At 41.9% G+C, this 19,616-nt stretch overlaps 1 long non-coding RNA gene across 1 annotated transcript in view; it reads left to right on the plus strand.

Moving 5' to 3' along the window:
• The window catches only part of LOC119151443, a 47,959-nt gene extending 30,725 nt beyond the window's left edge, over positions 1-17,234 (plus strand). The window contains exon 3 of the long non-coding RNA XR_005105421.1: positions 15,060-17,234. This is a non-coding gene — a long non-coding RNA (uncharacterized LOC119151443). The remainder of the gene's footprint in view (positions 1-15,059) is intronic.
• Positions 17,235-19,616: the final 2,382 nt, after the last annotated feature.

The following is a 19,616-nucleotide window of genomic DNA, read 5'->3' on the forward strand; positions in this document are numbered from 1 at the left end:
ACAAAAGCATGACTCAGTGAATGCCCCTCACCTATGTTTTGCTGTAGCACAAAGCAAATAGCATCCCAGTTTGCGCCTGCAGGCTACACCTACTGATTAAACTCACTGGTGTAAGTAGTCCTGACAGCTCTATCAGTGGGATGTTTTATTGGGGCTTCAGCCAACCTAGCACAGAAGATAACTGCTGGGATTTCTGCCTGATGCTTATGCACCACTCCAGGCAGGGGATCATAGTCAGCACGTGCAAAGGCATGGTCAGGTGGCAGTGTGGAGGCTGATGGACAGGGCGGGGAGGAGCTGATGCTGAAATTGTACCTTATGAGTGGGAAGGCAGAAGGCAACAAGTTAATGGGACCTGAGCCTGCAGGGCAGGAAAGGAAAAGGGATCAAGACATCTTCTCAAGCACAATGGTACTAGTTGTCAAAAATGGCATTGGCACCATGGGACCTGGGACACAGTTGTGGTCCCTGGCTGTGCACCCTGGCCACATACTGGCTGTACTGGGTGGGAGATATTCTCCGTTGCTCTTTGACAGAAAACCTGGGACAAATGATCCAGTAAAAACAAGGCTCAGATATTACCTTATTTCATCACATCTTCAGTCGGGATTTCTCCTGAAAGTAGAGGAGAAACTTTGGTAGTAAATAAAACCACTGCATTTCAAAAGCTCCTACAGGGTAAATCTGCAAATATTTGTTTTACTGCTGATGAAATATGCCCAGGTCCATTAACAGAGAAAACAATTTACTCCCAAGAAATAAAACTACTGAATGATGAAATATTAATTTAGATCATGGGCTTTGTGTCAAACAGATTGCCTTTCTGCTTATAAACTAGAAACAATGGGGTTTTCTCTTTATCCTTTTAAAACTTCTTTAGCAATGTTATGAATTGTTAGAGATGGAGCTTTGACAGTTCTAATTCATAAGCTGGGGACTTAGTTTTGAATTCCTTTTCTTGCCTCAATATCTTTAACAAATCAAAGATTTGTCTCCTATTTTTTTTTTTTTTTGGAGGGGAGGTGAATGAAGTTATAGGGAGTGTTCATAGCTATGCAAGAGTCTCAACATGGAATGAGCAGGGCATGCTCAGGCACACATCCAAGAAACAAATTTGCTCTAATTTCCTTCCAATTTTTGCCCTGTGGATCATTTGAGCTGGAAGAAGTTTCTGTCAAAGTTTTAGAAATAGGGCATTTCCCAGGTGAGTGTAAACTCCTGAGCACAATTTGCTTCTCACCTCTGTGAGAGTGGAGCTTGCTCAGCACCATGGGGAACTGAGCCTGCCTGTGCATGCACAGCAGCATTGTATAGTACTGGAGCTGTAAAGAACATGATGCTCTCCAACAGGACACAGTTTGGGCTACTAAATCCAAAGCTATTATCTCTGAAGATGCAAACCCTGAAAATTTCTCACCTCTAGTCTTGCACCTCCTTTTCCGGGGCATTTTCTACCAATGTTTTTAAACTACGGTGGAACTGAAGATATGCTGATGCTACTCCAGTGCCTGGAAAGGCAATGTGGCTGTATTAAGAGCATGAAGCTGCAGAGTGGCATTAGCAGAGGATGAAGCTGAAGACTTGTATCCTCAGTCAGATACAGAAGAAGAAATCCCAGTGAAGGGATGCACCGCTTCATTTGTGCCATGGAGAACCAAGCTGCTTGATCTGGAAAAAAATGTTTGCGGCTATTTCTCCCATGCCCAAAGCCTCTTCAAATTGGTTTTGCTCATGTACCTCATATTTATTCTTAATGAACATAGAGCAGAAATGGTTGTTCTTCAGGAATAAAATCTGTTCCACAGAGAGCCCAGAAACCTTGCACACTTCTGTATGGACCACTCCATCCATTTCTGAGCTCACAACTGCCACCTAAGGGGAGTATGGCTCTGAGGGAAGCTCAGGGGAGGGATGCGAAGGAATTTCACCAAACAGGATAGGTTTGCTGTTCGTTACTCACTCTCATTTAAAAGATTGCAGTTGTCCAATCAGGACTGAAGCAGCAGCACCCTTGAGAAATCTCTGTAGCAATCACATCTTGGTGAAAAGTACTTAGAAAATCATAAAATGAAGAAAAATTTGAACAAGTTCTAAAGCCTGGAGGTCTCATTCCTCCTCTTGGTTTGCTGTTTGAAGGAAGTTTGGAAATCTTTTCAGAACAAAGTGATAATTTTCATTTTGGGAGTAATTCTTTTGAAATAAAATTCAGGCATATATTGGACTGAACTAATACTTCAAAATGTAAAAGTCAACTTGTTTCATTTTAAACACATTGAAACAAACCTCTACGTTTATTTTCCTCTTTTGTTTGGGTCAAAGGGGCTCATTCTTGTATGTAAAATTATTTTTCATATTCCAAACATACACAAGCTATTCTTAGTGATACAGTGTTTGACTGCAAAAAATTCTCTGGTGCTTAAATAAAAGCTTTTAAATAGTGAGTAGAAGATAGGACAATTCCCTACAGCCTAAATAATTTTACATACGGATATAGGCAGTGGCTGACTAAGGCAAACAACTAATTTTAATTTGCTTTGTAATTGCTTAGGAAAGAGCAACTATCTTAGACTTTTGAAGTAAGTCACATGATGAAATTAACAGGTTTCATCCTATTATATAGAGTGCTTTAAAAATTGGTTTGCTGACTTAGCAAATGTTTCTCCTTCTTTGCAAACTGAACCAGAGTATTTCCAAAAACCATTCAGACTATGTAAAGGTTTCCTAAACACTATTAAAGGTTTCTGACCTTACCATTTGTGAAGGCTTTGGTGGGAATGGAAAAGTCTGGAAATGATAACATCTGGTGCTCATAACAAAACAGAGGAATAGAGAAGAAGTGCTTAGTGGTACTCAGCAAATGAGAGACTTGTTGCTGGGTATGTGTTTCTGACTCAAAAATACAGAATTGCAAAAATGTAGATGCCTGTCCAAAAAGAAGAGACTTGATGTGGCAGGGAACTGAAAATCTCTTCCACGGGAAAAATCGACTTTCTCCATGCTTGGATGCTGTGGCAAGAGGGCATATATAAATATAATGCAAGAAAATAATGTATTGATTTTACCACTAAATGTTATAATACATGCTCTGTTGTTCCAGGAAAGGTTAATTGTGTTGCCCAAAAAAGGAACATACTATTATGTTCTGAAAGTAATAAAAGTACATTTTAAAGTTATTACCCTAGGCTGTAACAGAGCATAGGAGAAGCTAACTATTAACTTAACATACAACATGATGAGAAACAGGCGACAGTGCTTATTGGAGGGCCAGACTTTGCCAAATAGGGTTCAAAAGAATGTTTATTTGTTAATGTGCCAAAGGCACCACCAACTTGTCACCCACCTCTGGTTTCTAGAATACCAGTGAGCTTCCTTCATTTCTCCCCCTACTTGGAGTGGTAATAGCAGTTAATATGGAATAAAGCAGAGACTTCCAAGTAAACGAGGAATTTTGCAGTTCATCTTGCCATGGTGTGTGGCATATGAAGGCATGGACCCCAGGTGAGATCCTCCATTGTATACATAAATACTGGTTACATACAATCTCTAATCCACCCAAGTTCTGCCCTGGAATATGCCTACGTACAACTAAGCACCTTTGCAGCCAGGTCACACTCCACCAAGCTGTTTACTTCCTCCATGCTTACCTGAGGAGATCTTTTCTTCCCCAGTACTTAAGCTGTGGGAGGCTTTTGGCATGTCCCTCATTGTAGAGAGGTGTGCAGACAATTAATTTGCAGGTGAGTTCAGAGAGCCAGATTTAGTGTTAGTTGTTTCCTCACTACATTTTAAGACATAATCACTCTGCAACCTGGCACCCAGACAATGAACAATCTTACAGTGGTGAATCACTGTTGCATGTCCCTCTGTGCACTTGATAAACCTCCACTGCATCCTGTGTTTGGCTGGTGCCACCACTCTATGGTCATCCATTAGGCAAGACATCTAGTCAAATAAATCCACTATTTGTACCTCACGAAGAGAGACAGGTACTTGTAGAAGGGAATTCATCTCAGCTTAGGTGCCTGGTTTAGGATCGGATGAATGACTCTCTAGCAAAATCTCCTCTTGACTACAGTCTCAGCAGCAAGTTTAGAACAATTAGCTTATTTTCAGATAGCTAAAAGTTTATGGCTTAGCTTAAGACTAAGATACCTAAATATAGGTGTTTGTGTACACACTATCTGCCTAAACTGCTTTTATGGTCAGGGCAGCTGGGGTCAATGCCATCAGTAGAGCCAAGGGAGGTGAACATGCTCTGCCTCTACTGTGGGGTGGGTTGAATCCTTCTCCAGGTTTCTCTTATTGTAAAGATAAGGATTGGAAGGAAGAACTGATCAGTTCATGCATTTTAAACCAAAATTGAGATCACAGTGGTTTATTGGTTTGCTAAAAACATATAATCAGCAATCAATGAACTATACATTCAGGGTCAATATTAGCAATGTTACAAATAAACCATAACACCACAATAGGAGACACTTACACAAATTTAATATACCACTACAGACTTCTAAACACCCCTGTATAACCAGTCCCCCAAATTCCAGTTTTTCAGCCCCATCCCCACTGAATCTTATGCAATCCTCAGGCCACGAGGGCCACAAACACAAACCTCATGGAAAGATGGGTTCCCCTGCTTCATAGCACTTCTGATGGAGGTGTAGGTGCTCCAACTTCATGTGTACCTGTGCTGCAAGCCCACAATCCACTAACAGACACAAAAGATGAGAAAGCCCCCATGAGTTCCCCTTTACATGCACCCCAGGTGAAGGTCCCTTACCCTTAGGGCTCGCTTCCGAGGTGTCTAAAAGACATACATACATCCTGGGGTACCTGAAACATACTGGGAAGGCTAGTGGATATGACATGGGACCTATGTGACGTTCACACCATTCTGGGATAGCAGCTGGATGTCAGATAAGGTATCTCAAAATATCTCAGGTGACACTGGATGCAGATATCGAGACAGCTGAAACCAAGCTACATGTTCTTCTGTTCACTTCATACATGCATCAGCATCTGCTTTCCAATGGACTGTGATCAGTCTTAGAGGCTGAGTCTTGTGATCCCATGGAAATGTTCAGATTTCATGCTCTGCAGTCTGTGTCTACAGGCTTTCTGCTCTTGGAGATGTTTAATAGCTTTTTTTCCCTTCAGCTAGAGTTCCTTCTTCAATGAAGTAAAAAGGTAGCTTTGTAGGATCCATGCTCCAGTCCCTCCATCACCTTTGCCATTAAGTACAACTTTCCTAAGAGCTGAGGAGGGAGTGATGGAGAGGCTGGAGATATATCCAAGAGTGCAGGAAGCCTCTGAGTGCTGAGGCATGCTCTATTTTTGAGAAATTGTCAGGATGTTAATTGATTTGTATTTCAAGGAGATCAAAGCTGGCCAGCAATTAACCATTTCCAGGAATTACTGGCTGACCCCTGCAGTGTAATGCATAGGGAAGACATTTTCACTGCCAAGCCTGCTGTTTCATTCAGCATTTTGGGTAAGGAGTGCTGATTAACTAGACAGGGTCATATCCTGGCATCGGTACAACCGGTCTAACCATCACCTGCCTCTTCCTCTTGGGGTTCCCGTGTTAAGGAAAGCAGCATATGGGAAAGGGCATGTCACTATCACAAGGCTCTGCCAGGGTGGGATGGCGCAGTGCTGCAAGAAAGCAGCATGCCCTGTCCTCCCTAAAGCAAAACCCGGTATGTCCTTCCAGTCACTGAGATGGATATTTTGTAAGAGCATCCACGTTGTGTGCTCATTCTTCACTTCCCCTCTTGCCTCCATCCCTTTGGCTTTCATTCCTCCCCTGCCTCAGAGCCACCCATTTCTTCTGCATCTTTTCATCCATACTTCTTCAGGAACATTTACAGTTGCTTGGGGATTAGTGGTTGTCACTCAAGTGGGTACATGCTTATTGCAGATCCCTGCTGATATGGCTGGCAGAGGAACACTGCGGGTTTCTCAGGAGAAGAAGGGAGGAAGAAAGTCTCCTGCTTAAATAGATATGACCCCAAAGCGGGAATCTGGCTGTGTTTTACATTGATACTGAATGCTGTGGAATGGCTAAAACAGCCTCTTTTTTCCTGTTCCTTTCCAGATGGGTTTGTTTCTGTAATGATCCTAGTAAAAAATACCATTTAAATCTTTTTCAACTAAAAAAAGACTTTTTAATGACATGGGAGTTTTGATGGAACTGTTTCCATTTTCATTCTGTCTAAAAAAAGAGCTAAAGCAAACTTCTAAAATTTGTGAACAGAAATTTAAACATATGACAAAAGCACAATATTTTCAATGACATTTTTCTTTCTTGTCATGTAAAAAATTTTTATATATGTATATGTATATACATATTTATATCTTCCCAAAGCTGCTCTCACAAAGAAATACAGAAGAAGCTTTCAGAAACACTGCCACTGATTTTTCTTTTTTCAAAACCGGAATGAGATAGTGCTCATGGGGACAGCTGATGCTGATCCTTCTGTCTCTGGGTCCCCAACAGGAGAGGAAGGATGGTTGCAAAATTTACTGCATTAACCTATGAGGTCCGTGTGGAACATGTCCTGTCACTTAGTGCTGGAGTTTCCTAGGAACTCATGTGTTCTGGCATGCACTGGTAGTGAATGGAAGAGGTAAACTAAGAAGAGGTCTTTTAGGAAGACAAGCAGTTCAAGGGCTGGTAGAATGCAGTGCTCAGCATTGGTACTTACAACATCTGCAACTAGTCTGCTGGTGGCATTGGAGCAAAAGTAAGGATTCGTCATGAACTGGCCTGTCTGGTACTTCTTTCATGTCCTGAACAACCCTGTCTCCATCCTTCTTCCTTCTCTTCTGCTCTCCCCATCTCTCCTCCAGAGCATCTCCCATGTACAGCCTTGCCTTTCCAGCTACAGAGTTCAGCCTCTTGGCTGAGTCCCCATAATCACAACTCAGAAATTGCAGTGTCCTTTTTTGTGCTCTTTACAAATTTCTTTCTTGATTAGTTACTCTTAAAGTTGCTGCAAATTGTGATTTCCCTGGCCCTTCACTTTGAGATGGATCTCTCTCCACCTTCCCTGGTTCCATCTTCTCCACTGTTTTAAAATCTTGCCTTTTTTTTTTTTTTTTTTTTTTTTTTTTTTTTTTTCTGGTGACACTTCATGCTTTTCCTTGGTTTCATCAGCCATTTTTCTGATTGATCAGTCTCCTTTGCTGCTGTGTTATGTCCTCACCTGAATGCTTTTGGAGGTTTTCTGGAACTACTTCTTCCCATTATAAGGAATTGTGGGTTGCCATCTGCATAGCTATCATATTGTCCTCCTCCAAATGCCATCTTTTCTGACTGCCCACAGATGCTACAAACTCAAACATTAAGCCCATGCGCAACCACCAAATCCTATTGTCTTACTTCCCACTAATACCTCAGGGCATTCCATTTCATCTGTTCATCTGTTTAACCCACTTCTCTAGTGACCTGTGTTTTCTCTCCAGTAGCATATTTACATACTGCAATCAAGACCGCTCTCATGCTTCTCTCTAACAATTTAAATTGATCCAGCTCTTCAGAACATGGAGACAAAGGCGTTTTCAGGAGTCATCCCATCTCTTCATATGTAACTTCTACAGTCTCCTCAAATTCTAAGCAGCTGTAACACCAAAAAAGTGCATGTTACACTCCAGCACTGCAGTTTGCATCACATCCTGGATTTCAGTGTCCTGCATGAAGAAGAAACATCTTCCCCACTTCTTCTCACCACTCTTCTGGTTTGGCAGCTAAAGATTGAATTAGCAAGCTTACAGTCATGGCATCATTTGGAGTACAGGGTGTGATTCCACTTGTACTTGAGCAGTTTCTTCATTATGAACGTGACAATCTTGCCAGAATTAGTGCTTTACAGCGTATAGTTTCTGCATGTTCCATAGAAGTCTAATCTGCTTTCTGTGTTCCCAGATTTTGCACCTTTCTGTGTTAAGACTCAATTATTTTTTTGTAAGCCCAGGTTAAAAAGTAAACCAGATTCCTTTGATGACTGACTGGTACTTTAATTTACGACTTTAACACTTTTTGCGCAATTTAAATACTTGGTAGTTTTGTGGTATTTTAATAATTCATTTGATAATTTAATTGACTGACTGAATACTGCTTGGCCCAGAACAGAAGGAAATTTGTGAAACATGTGTGATAAAGCTGCATCTTCCTGTTCCCTCCGATAACACAACAAAATTACTTAGGAGACGTTTATGTCTGTTCCGGACCATTATTGCCCATCTCCCAACCTCCTTCTGAAAACTGGCCTATCTTGGTTCTTGCTTTTCTCTTCTTCCTGACAGTCCTTCTTTAAAACCTCTTCATACAGTTCTTAGGGATGGATTTTTCTCTGGTGCCTTTATATACATATATAATTTTTCTGTACCTCATTAACTTCTCATTTATATTGATTGCTATGTACTTTTCTTTTCCCCCCTCCATTTATTATGTAGGGCTATTTTATTTCCAGTTGCTGCCTTCCTTCCACTGCTGAACTAGGATGGCCTTGTGCCAAAGTTCTTAGCTTGACATCAGTCAGTCTGCCTAGATGCTGAGACTATTAGCCGCCATCCTGACCAATATTGCCTCCTTGTTTCTTGCTTTCTCCCTTTCCTCCCAGTCAGTCTGTCTGCCTCCAGCTGTCTCTTGTTTCCTACTTAGATGAAAAGCTCTTTAGTTGGAGATTTCTGTCTTTCTGTCTTTGTATAGTATCTACCAGGGCTTCATCCATTGCAAGAACTCAATAACCCTCAGCTATAGGTGGATGTTCACCAGTGGAAAAGCTGTAACTGCGTCAGAAAGTACCACGCTTCAGCTCCAACACACGAAGTGACCGTGCAACCATGCCTAGATCATTTCAGCTGAGAGGAGAGCAGAGTAGCTGAAACCCCTGCTAAGGTGCTTTCAGTAACCCTGTTTCACTTTGCACTGAAATAGATCAGGACTGCTCACCTGGCCAGCTGACTTGCATCAGTCAAGCAGTGTGGTGAAGAACATTTTTATGGGCAATAATTTCACAAAATTTCTTTAAATATTGTATGAGCAAATGATTGGCTGCACACAATATTGGTCCAACAAAGGAAATTAGTTAAACCTGGATACAGGATACTGCTCCCTTTGGCCCAGGCTTTCTTTTATTGTTTTTCCTATGGAGAAAATGGGAGAAAGGAGGGTAAAAACACCTTCACACTCTGGTTGCTTTAGAAGCCACTCTGGTGACATGAATACCTGTTTCCCTTTCTCTAAGTAACATACTCCCACATGTCATGATCAGTGTCTTTGACTAATGTAATTATTAAATACTCAAAAGTTGTACTTGTTTTTGTCAAAACAGATCAAAGTTAAGCTTTTATTAGTCTCCATGCAATCAGTGTGGCTTTGATAATACACCAGTTACTACTTATTATTCAATTGGTGTGAAGGGAATGAAACAAGAAGAAGGTTTGTGTGTGTGTAATGCTATTTTTCAATTAGGTTGCTTGTGTTTTCAGCATTAAATTGGATAAGTGAAAGATGGTGGATAGGACCCATCTGCCACGAAACTGCTAACATGTGGCCTTCTGTTGCTATACTGCACTTGATCAGTGGTACAGAGTGTGTGCTGATTAATTCATTCAGGTCCCTCTGAGGTACACAGCCTGCCTAAGAACATATACCCTAACAAATAAAAACTCAATTGGTGAAAAGCACTTTGTGAAAATATTGAGTAATGTCACTAATTGCATAGAACAAACAAGAGTGGGATTCTTCCCCTCTCTCTTTCTGCTCCCCCCACTAGCATGGCTAGGATCCCATCTGAAAGAAAACCAACTCGCGTGCTCAGGCAGAGCCCTTCCCACACGTATCACTGAGGCTGAATGTGTAGACGTCGTGGAGACAACAGACCAAATGTTTGGCAGTTTTAAGCTAAGTACTTGTGACCAAGACCCAGTTCAGCTCATCTGAGGTGACCTGCAGCTGCCCTTTCTTTGGGGGCCTTCAGGCTCAACTCTACTCTTAGGGCACCTGCTGAATGAAAGCAAATCCCAGCATACCCTCATATCAGAGGCACAGCCGAGGCTGGCCAAGAAAAGCAGTTTCAACCTGGAGACCCTATAGTCACCTGCATGGGGAGCCAAGCCTGAATGTGTGTATGCTGCCCCCAGCTCATGAAAAGGATCTGCACTTGTTAAATGTCCTGTCTCTGAGCTTTCCAAAGGAAAAAAAACTTTTTTTTAAAAAAAAATTATTTATTTTAGAGGAAAATTTTGTCTCCTTTTGAAATGGAAAATGATAAAATGTTCCAGGTGACCAAAGTCCATTTCTCTCTAGTTTAAGATAAATAACTTAGATCTTTTCTTCTTTTTCAGGATGGTTATATTTTCAAAGGCTCATACACTGTTTCCCTTCCAGCCCTAATCTGCAACATCTTCTTATGCCTCCTCTGTTTCAGTCCCAGTCTCACCTCACAGAGCCTCTCCAGCTCATGCAGGCTTTTCCATGTCTAGCAGAAGGGGATAGTCAGGGCATCCTAATACCAGTCCACAGACCATCTAGAGAGTCAGAGAGTTTGGGATTGCAACAAAGTAGATGCAGGTGAGCTCCAAGATTCCTCCAAGTTGTCAAATGCAGGTAGAAGGCTAATAGTGGAGATGGATGCATTTAAAACAGCTAGTAGGCTCACTGGAAGTTGTAGCAACTATTCTGAACTACTTGTCCTTCAGACATCAGACAAAAATATTAGCAGGTATTCAAATTTCTGCGATGTTCCCATTCTCCAGTATTTTATCAAGGCACAACATCCACTTGCAAGGTGATGAAGACCAGGCTTCTAAATCCTACAGGACTGAGTATATCACAGTATTTACTCTCTAGAGTGCAGAGAACAAATATTTCCACTTGCCAAAGTACTGTTCTAAATCATCTTTCTCATTTTGTGGCTGTTTGGGTAGCACATCACAGCTTGTTTCTCTAGACTCATCATTGCTTTCATAGCCTTGATGAGACTTATGATTGTTTAATACACCAGATCTTTGGGTAAACCCAGTAGTACTATCTGAGGCTTTCATTAGGGATGTTACAACTAAAAATAGCAGACATGCTCAGAAGGAGTGGTGATCAACTGTATCCCTTGCTACACTGAATAATCCTTTTGTTTTACGGTTTTCTCAAAACGTGTTTTAAATGTGGTGGTTTGTTACAGCATTTTACTCTAATGGAACATTCATAGCATTTGTCTCTCCTTTTGTCATGCTTAAATTTAAAGGAGCAACAGAAGCATTGAGCAGCAGCAAGACCTGAGTTAAGAATGCCATCCTCTACAAAGAAAAATCACAGATTAAGTTGCTTCCAGGGAGAACTATTTACTATTCAGCCTTCAAATAAAAAAAGGCAATGGATAGTATCCCTTAGCAACCCTGAGAAAAACCTTGATTTATACCAAGAAATAAGCAGTTAAGTTTTATTAGATACAATCACATAAGTCCTCAAATCAGAGGTAATTCAAAGCTGCTAAGGCCCAGAATAGTGTATTTGAGCCCTCCTTAAAGCTCTGTGGTTCTATTTAGGCATCTTTGCAAAATGAGCTGTGTCAAAACTTGTAAAATGTGAAATTTACCCAAGGTGACAGCAGTCCTCTGCAGCAATCTGGCTCTTGGGAATCTGCTGGGCCCTTTCCCTTTCTCCTCTTCTCCCCAGGCACTTGCAGGAGTTACTCTGCTGCAGAGGTGAGCAAACCCAGAGTTTGGGCCATTTAAGAGTAGGACTGCACATGCCTGAAAGAGACAGGGACTTTGAGGTCTCATCCACTCCTCAGTTGCTGTATCACAGCCTTGTTCTCTACCCTGAGAATATTAGAGGTTTAGGGACCAGTACCACTGTTTCCTCCCAAACCAGCTCACCTTTCAGCACAGCCGGACTGAAAATTTATGCACAGAAAATCACCAGGTCTGACCCTTTCTCCTGCAAACTTATTTCTGCTCTCAGGATATTCTTCATAGTAGAAAGAAATGGCATTATTATTATCCTTATACATTTGTTTTGGCTTTCTCTTGACATTTCAAAGTTGGGTAATTGGGTCTGCAGAAGGTACCATGGGAGCTAGTGGAATAGCCCTGTGAATGTATTTTGGTTATCTGTGATCATTGTGAAATTGCTTTCTATCAGCACCTGCAATACAACACGTAGGATGGATAGAATGGAACAAATTAATTGGAGTTTATTTTTATATTAAACAGGAAATGCTTGTGAGTGGAATCGCAGAGAAAAATGTCAAAGTTTAATTGCTTTCTGCATTTTTGCACACACACATCCCCCTACACAGAAACAGCTGGCACAGATTTCCTTCGTATCTTCAGGGTTCCAGTGCTCTTCCTATGCTCTTCCCATTTCTGGAAACCTTGGCTGGTGGCCTGCAGTCTTCCAACCCCTCCCAGCACAGCAAGCTCTCACACCAGCATTGCAGGCAGATGAATAAATGCCCTGTTACCTTCTGGACACCCAAGAGCAAGGCTTTACATGACTAAGCCAGAAGTTTATTTATAGGTGTAACTAAACCGAGAGGAATGGTTTCCTTGTGTGTGTGGCAGTCACCATAATATTTCTCTTTATCAAAATATAGATATATGTAAAAGCAAATGTAGTTTTTAAAAAAACAAAGTAGATTGCATTTTTATACACTCTTTAAAACCAGAAATGAAGAGAGTTTGAACAGTTCCCATCCTTGCTCTTACCTTGCTCACATAAGCCAACAAGCTTCCAGACCAAGGAGCTCTATATAGCCCTGACTGTGTCTGGAAAAACTGCTTTTCATATTGACCCTGTCCTCAATTAACATATGAAATCATCTTGGGTAGCGAAAGACTTTCCATACCAATGACCCAAGTGGTTTTATGAGTGTTTAGCAGGCACCAGCCTTCCAATTCTAATGTAGGACTGTTTGCTTCCAGTACTGACTTACGCTGTTCCCTGAATGCCTGTTTATTAGAGGATGTGAGAATGATGGGACATACAGACATCTGTGTTAACCTCACTGTGTTCCTATCTGAGGCTGCCTTAATTAAATTTGGGAGCCTGATAATTTCTCCATGGACCAGTTTGCAGCACAGACAGCAAGTTCTCTGCTGAGATAATGAAACTGTTATAATCTGTAGGATACATTTTCCTGGGCAGTAGATTTTATACTCAGGGTTATAAAAAAAGCAGAAAAGGCTTGAGTTTTTACCATTTTTCAGTCTAGATGGTAACCAGAATTTTTTCAGCTCCCTGGGAATTCCCTCCATGCCATTGACAACATGGTGAATCATGGTGCTCTGCCACATCTCCGATGCTCGAACATGTTGAAGTTCACAGTAATTTGTAACAGATTGCACTGTAGAGCCCTCTAAAAGTCAACATGATATATTTGTTATCAGTAGCCGGTGCTTTTGTTTTTCTCAGTGAGAACAATGAGCAGCCAGCAATCCTGCTGCGCTGAGATGGGGCTGGAGAATAACATGCCTCAGCCTCCATCCTCATAGCCCAGTTTGAAGAGCAGGCTAATGCTGTTCGCAGCATTCATCTGATATTTGCTGGGAGGTGCTAAGGGACGTATTATCTTTATTTATTGAGGCCCTCATCATGACTTGGATCACTCCTTAACAAGGTCACCATAATCACATTGCAATCAGGCTGCCCTTTCCCTTCTCAGTCCTGTAATTAGTGTTTGCCCTTGTAACTGGAAGATTAACCACATGACCTATTATTAACTTCTCTTCACCTATTATGGTCTTAGGTGTTTCTTTTTAATGCAGACACTGTTGAAACAGGGGCTGTTTTAATTACATTCTATTAACAGGGGAGAGATTTTCAAACGTGTGAGGAAAGTGCTGATTATAGATGTAATGATAACTACAAGTATCAGAAAGTGTAACTGTTGCATAATTAGAGAGTAACTCCAGTGCACAACACACGGTTCTCACTTGGTACTCACTAAAATCGAAGTGGCTCCACAGTACAAATTGGTATACATAGGCAAATACATTCTCTGCCCCATGGAGTCCCATTCCAGGGCAGTCCAGTCCTGATGCTTATAGTCAAGTGCCAGATTTGAGACCCCTGTATACTCATCCTGGGTGGTTGTGTGCCCCTCTGTTGGGACACCTTCACACATTGCCCCAGTGCTTGTTCTGCACCTTCACCCAGGCCTGGAGTTGTTCAGAGACCACCTGGTCTGTCCAAGGGCAAGATGCAAAGGTAACAAAATGCAAGAAGGATACTGGTATCTGCAACTGTATTAGAGTTGTGAAAATTATTACAGTTATTACAATCTATTAATGGCTCTGAATTCACAGCCTCCTGAGATTACTTATCCTGTGAATCGAATTGAACAAAGGCTGAGTAACTATTTCAAACAGAGCACTAGTGACCAATGGACTGCATCATTATTTTGGGACTAAGGGTTCTGAGCCAGCAGGACTTCCGTACGGCTGTGGGTAGTCCCTTGATTTCAGGGTTAAAGAGATTAAAAGAGAAGTGACTTTATAAATGCTTTTGAGGCTACAGTCCTCCTCAAAACAATACTTGATGTTTACTCACAGTTAAAACAAGCAAAGTGAGTTGTATAAATGTTATTCTGAATTATTAAGCCAGTTTGGATGGTTCTTTGGGAATGTGTTCTCATACCTTTCTGGAAGCTGCTGAAATGTCAGTTAACCTCTCCAGTGTTACGGCCATGCCCTGCAACACCGCAGGGATGTGCATACGTAAATACACACCTTTCCTGGTGCCTATACTGTTCATCAGATCTCCTAATGCCCGGTCATCAGGTCAGAACAGTGCTTCTCCTCAGAAGCATCCCATACTCCTAGTTTTACTGAAGTGGATAGAAAAGAAGCGTGTGGATATGGAGTATACCTGGTTGAATATGGAGTCCACACTAACTGCTGGGGAGTGTAGGAAGAAGCTGGTAGCAGCACCTAATAGCTTGTTACCAGCTTCTGTTGGTTGACACACAGTATTGTACCAAATATTTCCTCCTCTTGGATTAACAGCCATCTGATGCTTTATTTTTCCTTTTCATTCATGGTGCCGCAATTAGACTGTACATAGGACACAAGATGTCTCGCCAATGATTATGTCCAAACAGACTGACTGAAAACTTCTGGCTGGTGAGGATGCCCTGTCTGCATCTGTGCCTGCTCCCCCCAGGGCCTCACCTGGACACCCATTTGCCTCGCAGTTTGGATGCAGACTGTGAAAAATCTGGGAGCAAACACTCCTGACCACTACTCTGCACTAGTCCTGGAAGTCAAGAAGGATGCACAATTTCACTCTGTAAAATCAATCAGGCACAGCGGAGCTACTGGAGTTTCTTACTGTGCCTCTAGTTCAGTGGCGAAGTGACTCATATATGTGTATCGGGTTCCATTTGCTGTTTTTGTGTTTACCCTGTGCCTATCTACTGATCCATCCTAAGCCAGCCAAGGACTCGATTTAACATCTACCCAACTCAGAGAGAGTCTTTCCCTTTGAACTGGGGCCCAAGAGCACAGATGTTCAGGCTCATCCTCCATGAACTCCCTGCAAGCCACAAAGGATGAGATGGCAAAGTCTCTCTCCACGTGACAGGACTGTTCACTGAAGTCATGGCCCCAGTACAGCCAACAGACATGGGGAACATGTGCAGAGGTAGAGGTGTCACAGAGCTGCAGGCACCACCACTCTGTACTCAAATCTTGCTGCCATGAAGGGAAGCCCTGGATCTCCAGAGCTGTAATTTAACAACCACCAACACCCAAGGGCTCCCAGTGCTGCCAGTGGTCTTGGACTTTGACACACAGGATATAATTATGGGGGTAGCTGCAGCAGACATATCAATGGAGGCTGAATTTGAGGATATCCTCCCCCAAAAAAGCAAAATGAAAAATGACACTGACCAGCTTGGTGGGATGCCATCTTTTCACCTCTGTTAACACAAAGCAACAAAATAAAGAGGTATTTTAATCTAACAGCTTCATAGGAACTAAAAATCCCTAAATGACTTTGCATTTGTTGTCAAAATTATCCCTATAAACTGATCTCATAAATCCAGGACTCTAAGAAAATACCTATAACACTTTATGTTTCACCTCTATTACAATTTTCTATAATCACAAGAGAAAAAATATAAAGATGTCTAAAACTCACCAACAAGTGGAAATGAGGATTTTTATGATTTATAGTGTAATCTCCCTTCCTCAGCTTTTTGGGATATCAGAAGTGATAGTTTAATCACACATCTATCTATGTCAAGAAATAAAGGAAAGACACATGTTATACAAAGGGGAATTAAATGCAAGCAGCAACTCTGTGTGGTCTGGTGATTGGAAGAAAATCATCCATGTTTGCAGATAATTGAAATTTACTTACCATAGGATGCTTCTAAAAATATTTCATTTTCTACTTAATTTGGCTGCAGTGAGTCTGAAATGTACTAATTGAGTCTCATTTTTCATCTGCATGCAAGTCTGTGAATGTTGTCACTTTCCAATCTACAAGGCCAAGGAAATACCTTCCAAGGGGATCTGACAGTGTAGCTGAGACATCTTTATGGTTATAAATTTGCTGCTTCTGTTTCAGGCCAGTTAAGTGTTGTGTCAGGATGCAGGCATTCTTTTAGGCTGTTGTGAAATACAGATCATAAACTGAGAAATTACTAGTTTCTCCAGTCCTCTATTTCCCAGTTTGTTGCTACAAAAGGGGTATTGCTGGAGAAAATATCTTGAGTTCCCATGGTCCGACCAAACCCAGAAAGGTCATTATAACCACTGAGGCTTAAGAGTAATTTTTTGGGCTGGGGCTGTTTTACTTTAGGAAAGGATATTATCACTGCAAAGGTTGCCTTATGTTTACCCTTTGCAGCTGCTACACCCAGGGTCTGGGAGATCATTTCATTTTCCAGTTAGAAAGCAAAGAAGAAGTCAAATGTGGTAAATCTAACTCATTGCACACTGTGAGCTGCCATCAGTGTGTCGTAATGAATGTGAGCATATTGAGGCCGCTGGTCCCTAGCAAGAAATTCCTGGCCATCCAAAATACTCTAAATACAGGGTTCTTTTAATCTAGCTGTTGTCTCATTGATGTATTTTTTTTCACTCCTTGCTCCTAAATATTTCCTGTATTACAATATCATAGGCACTAGCCTATAGGTGATTTTAACACATTGCTTGCAAAGAAAAGACAACATCCTTAGTAACAGTAAAGCTGGGCTGTAATAAGTTGTGATTAGCACCATTTGATTCTAACCATTTTTTTTTCCTTGAGCTGTCAAATAAAGACAATAATTCTTTGATGTATGGCGATACTAGGATTCTGTGTCAATCTGCAGCACCAATAACTACTCATGTCCTGTGACATCCAAGTTAAGCTGCCATTCACCTAGACTGGCATTGTTTCAGGTATAAGTCACCCAATAGCATACCTTTTCACTGTAAAGTGATGTGGTGACCAACCCTCCCATATAGCTGCTTACTATCAAGCAGCCTAAAGCATTTGACAAGAGCTGTATGTGACAAAAAGACAATACGGAGATGCCTGTATGCTTCTTGTCAGTGCACTTCCTAATGCCTTGCTTGATGTCAAGGAGAAAAGATATATATTACTTTGTTTGCAACCTCAAAAGCATGCAGGAATGACACTTCCACCAACAAAAGCAAACTTACTGGGTTTTCTTTGGCAATATTCCGGTTTAAGTCTGGTGGGCATGGGGTGGGGAGGGAAGACATCCCTTGACTTTTTTCTCCATATGAAGATTTATTCTCAGAACACAGTCTACCTTGGGACTATCAACTCACTCACAAGCCATTTCTTGATTCAGATATACTAAACCATTTCCTAGACGTACATGGAAATGTTTGGCTCAAATTTAAGCCAAGCAGATTTTGCTCAAAGTGTCCTTTTTCCCCCATATAGGCACAGTTCTTGGCTTTGACATGTTTGGTTAACACCTCCAGGACTGTCATGTGCAGATGTAGAGCTCCCAGACAGCTTCACTGCCTGCAGCGCGTTTCACCCATCACCAATGATCCTGTTCTTTCTGGGAAAATTTGGACCTGCTGGGCATTTGATGTGCAATCGGTTTGGGTATGGAGAGAGTGATCCATCCTAGGAGTGCTACATTCACTGTTATACATACATTTGGGCTTAGGAAATCCATGACAAATATGGCCCCATTAGGAAATGTGGTGTATGCATTCAGGCCTCAAAGTGCGGAGATTGGTAACTTTTGATATGTGAAGTGTAACTAATGGTTCCAAAATTATGAAGGGAAGGCAATGTATTTTATTCCACTTAGTCCTCCTCCACACCTGAATTTATAAGGAATCTGAGACACAGCATTTAAGACTTTGTAGAAGTGGGATCAGTCTTAAGGAGCAGAGACTGCAAAGGTCTTAACAGATATTAAAGCTACTTTAGTAATAAGAAAAACCAAATGAAAAAAACAAGTTCTAGGAAAAGGGGAAGACAAATAGAATATGAAGAGGATGCAAGAGAAACTGGAGGGAGAAAGAGTAAAACCTGAAAAAATAATTGCTAACAACCTTCCTCCCTCTCAACACACTCTCCCAGGATATATGAAATATACACAAAGCTCACAGAGGCCAATGTAACATCTGTATTGCTCTCAGTCGTTCTGTTGTGTCCTCTGATGTAAGGGACCTGTTCATCACTAGTGAGGAAACCATTTAACCATCTGATAATCTCCCATCTTGTGTCCAGTCCCACTGACTTCAGAAAATTTGAAAGCATTGGCCAGAAGTCCATGGAACTGCACGCTTACTCAACCATGGCTTTGGCTCAGAGTGCTTTGGCGAAAGAGTTATGGACATTCTAGGAAGGTGAAAGTCATCATCAAATCCAGACTCTCCCAGAGGCAGGAATTATGAAGCAGATGTTCAGACCAGAAGGATCTTCATAACAACAAGGAGAAGCAGAGGGAGGAGAGAGAGAGCCCCAGATGTAGGAGAAGCCCTGGGAAAAGAAGAGGGCCCGGATTAAGGAGAGGATGGCTGGAAGAGAAGCAACAACACAGAGAGAATCCAGACACAGCAGAGGCAAGAAGCAGGGTGGACTGGCCTGAAGAGGCTGAAGAAACAGCACAGACAGTAGATGAACTCTCAAACCATGTGGGGGATTGTTGGCCGCGCCGGGGCAAGGCACGGGACCCACTTATTGAAGTTAACCTGGTATGGGATGGTAAAAGCCTTGTTGCAGCTGGCTAGTTTTGATAGTGCAGCGACAGCCAACCAGCTGTAAAAATACTGTTTAAGTCTCTCTGAAATACTTGATACCTTTATTTGCTTGTGGAGAACCTAAGAAACCTTTGGATTCACCCATACAGAAACATGTACCCAGGTCTGATCCCTGCCCAGCAGGAATACAAGTAGGTACCAACCCTGAATCCTGGAGTAGAGAGAGGGGAGGGGAGGCGAGGGGAAAGGGAGGCAGCAAGGGGAGACAGAGGGAGAAGGGGAGGGAGAGGTGAAGGGGGAGGGAGCGGATGCCCATGGGGAAGACCTTGCCTATCACCTGCTTGTGCACCTGAAACAGAAAGGAAGGGCAGAGGCGAGAGCACCCCTGTGATGTGCTCTGGCGCACATGCTGCTGCGCTCTGGCA

The sequence above is a fragment of the Falco rusticolus genome, chromosome 7 (assembly GCF_015220075.1).
Source record: "Falco rusticolus isolate bFalRus1 chromosome 7, bFalRus1.pri, whole genome shotgun sequence".
Classification (NCBI taxonomy): domain Eukaryota; kingdom Metazoa; phylum Chordata; class Aves; order Falconiformes; family Falconidae; genus Falco; species Falco rusticolus.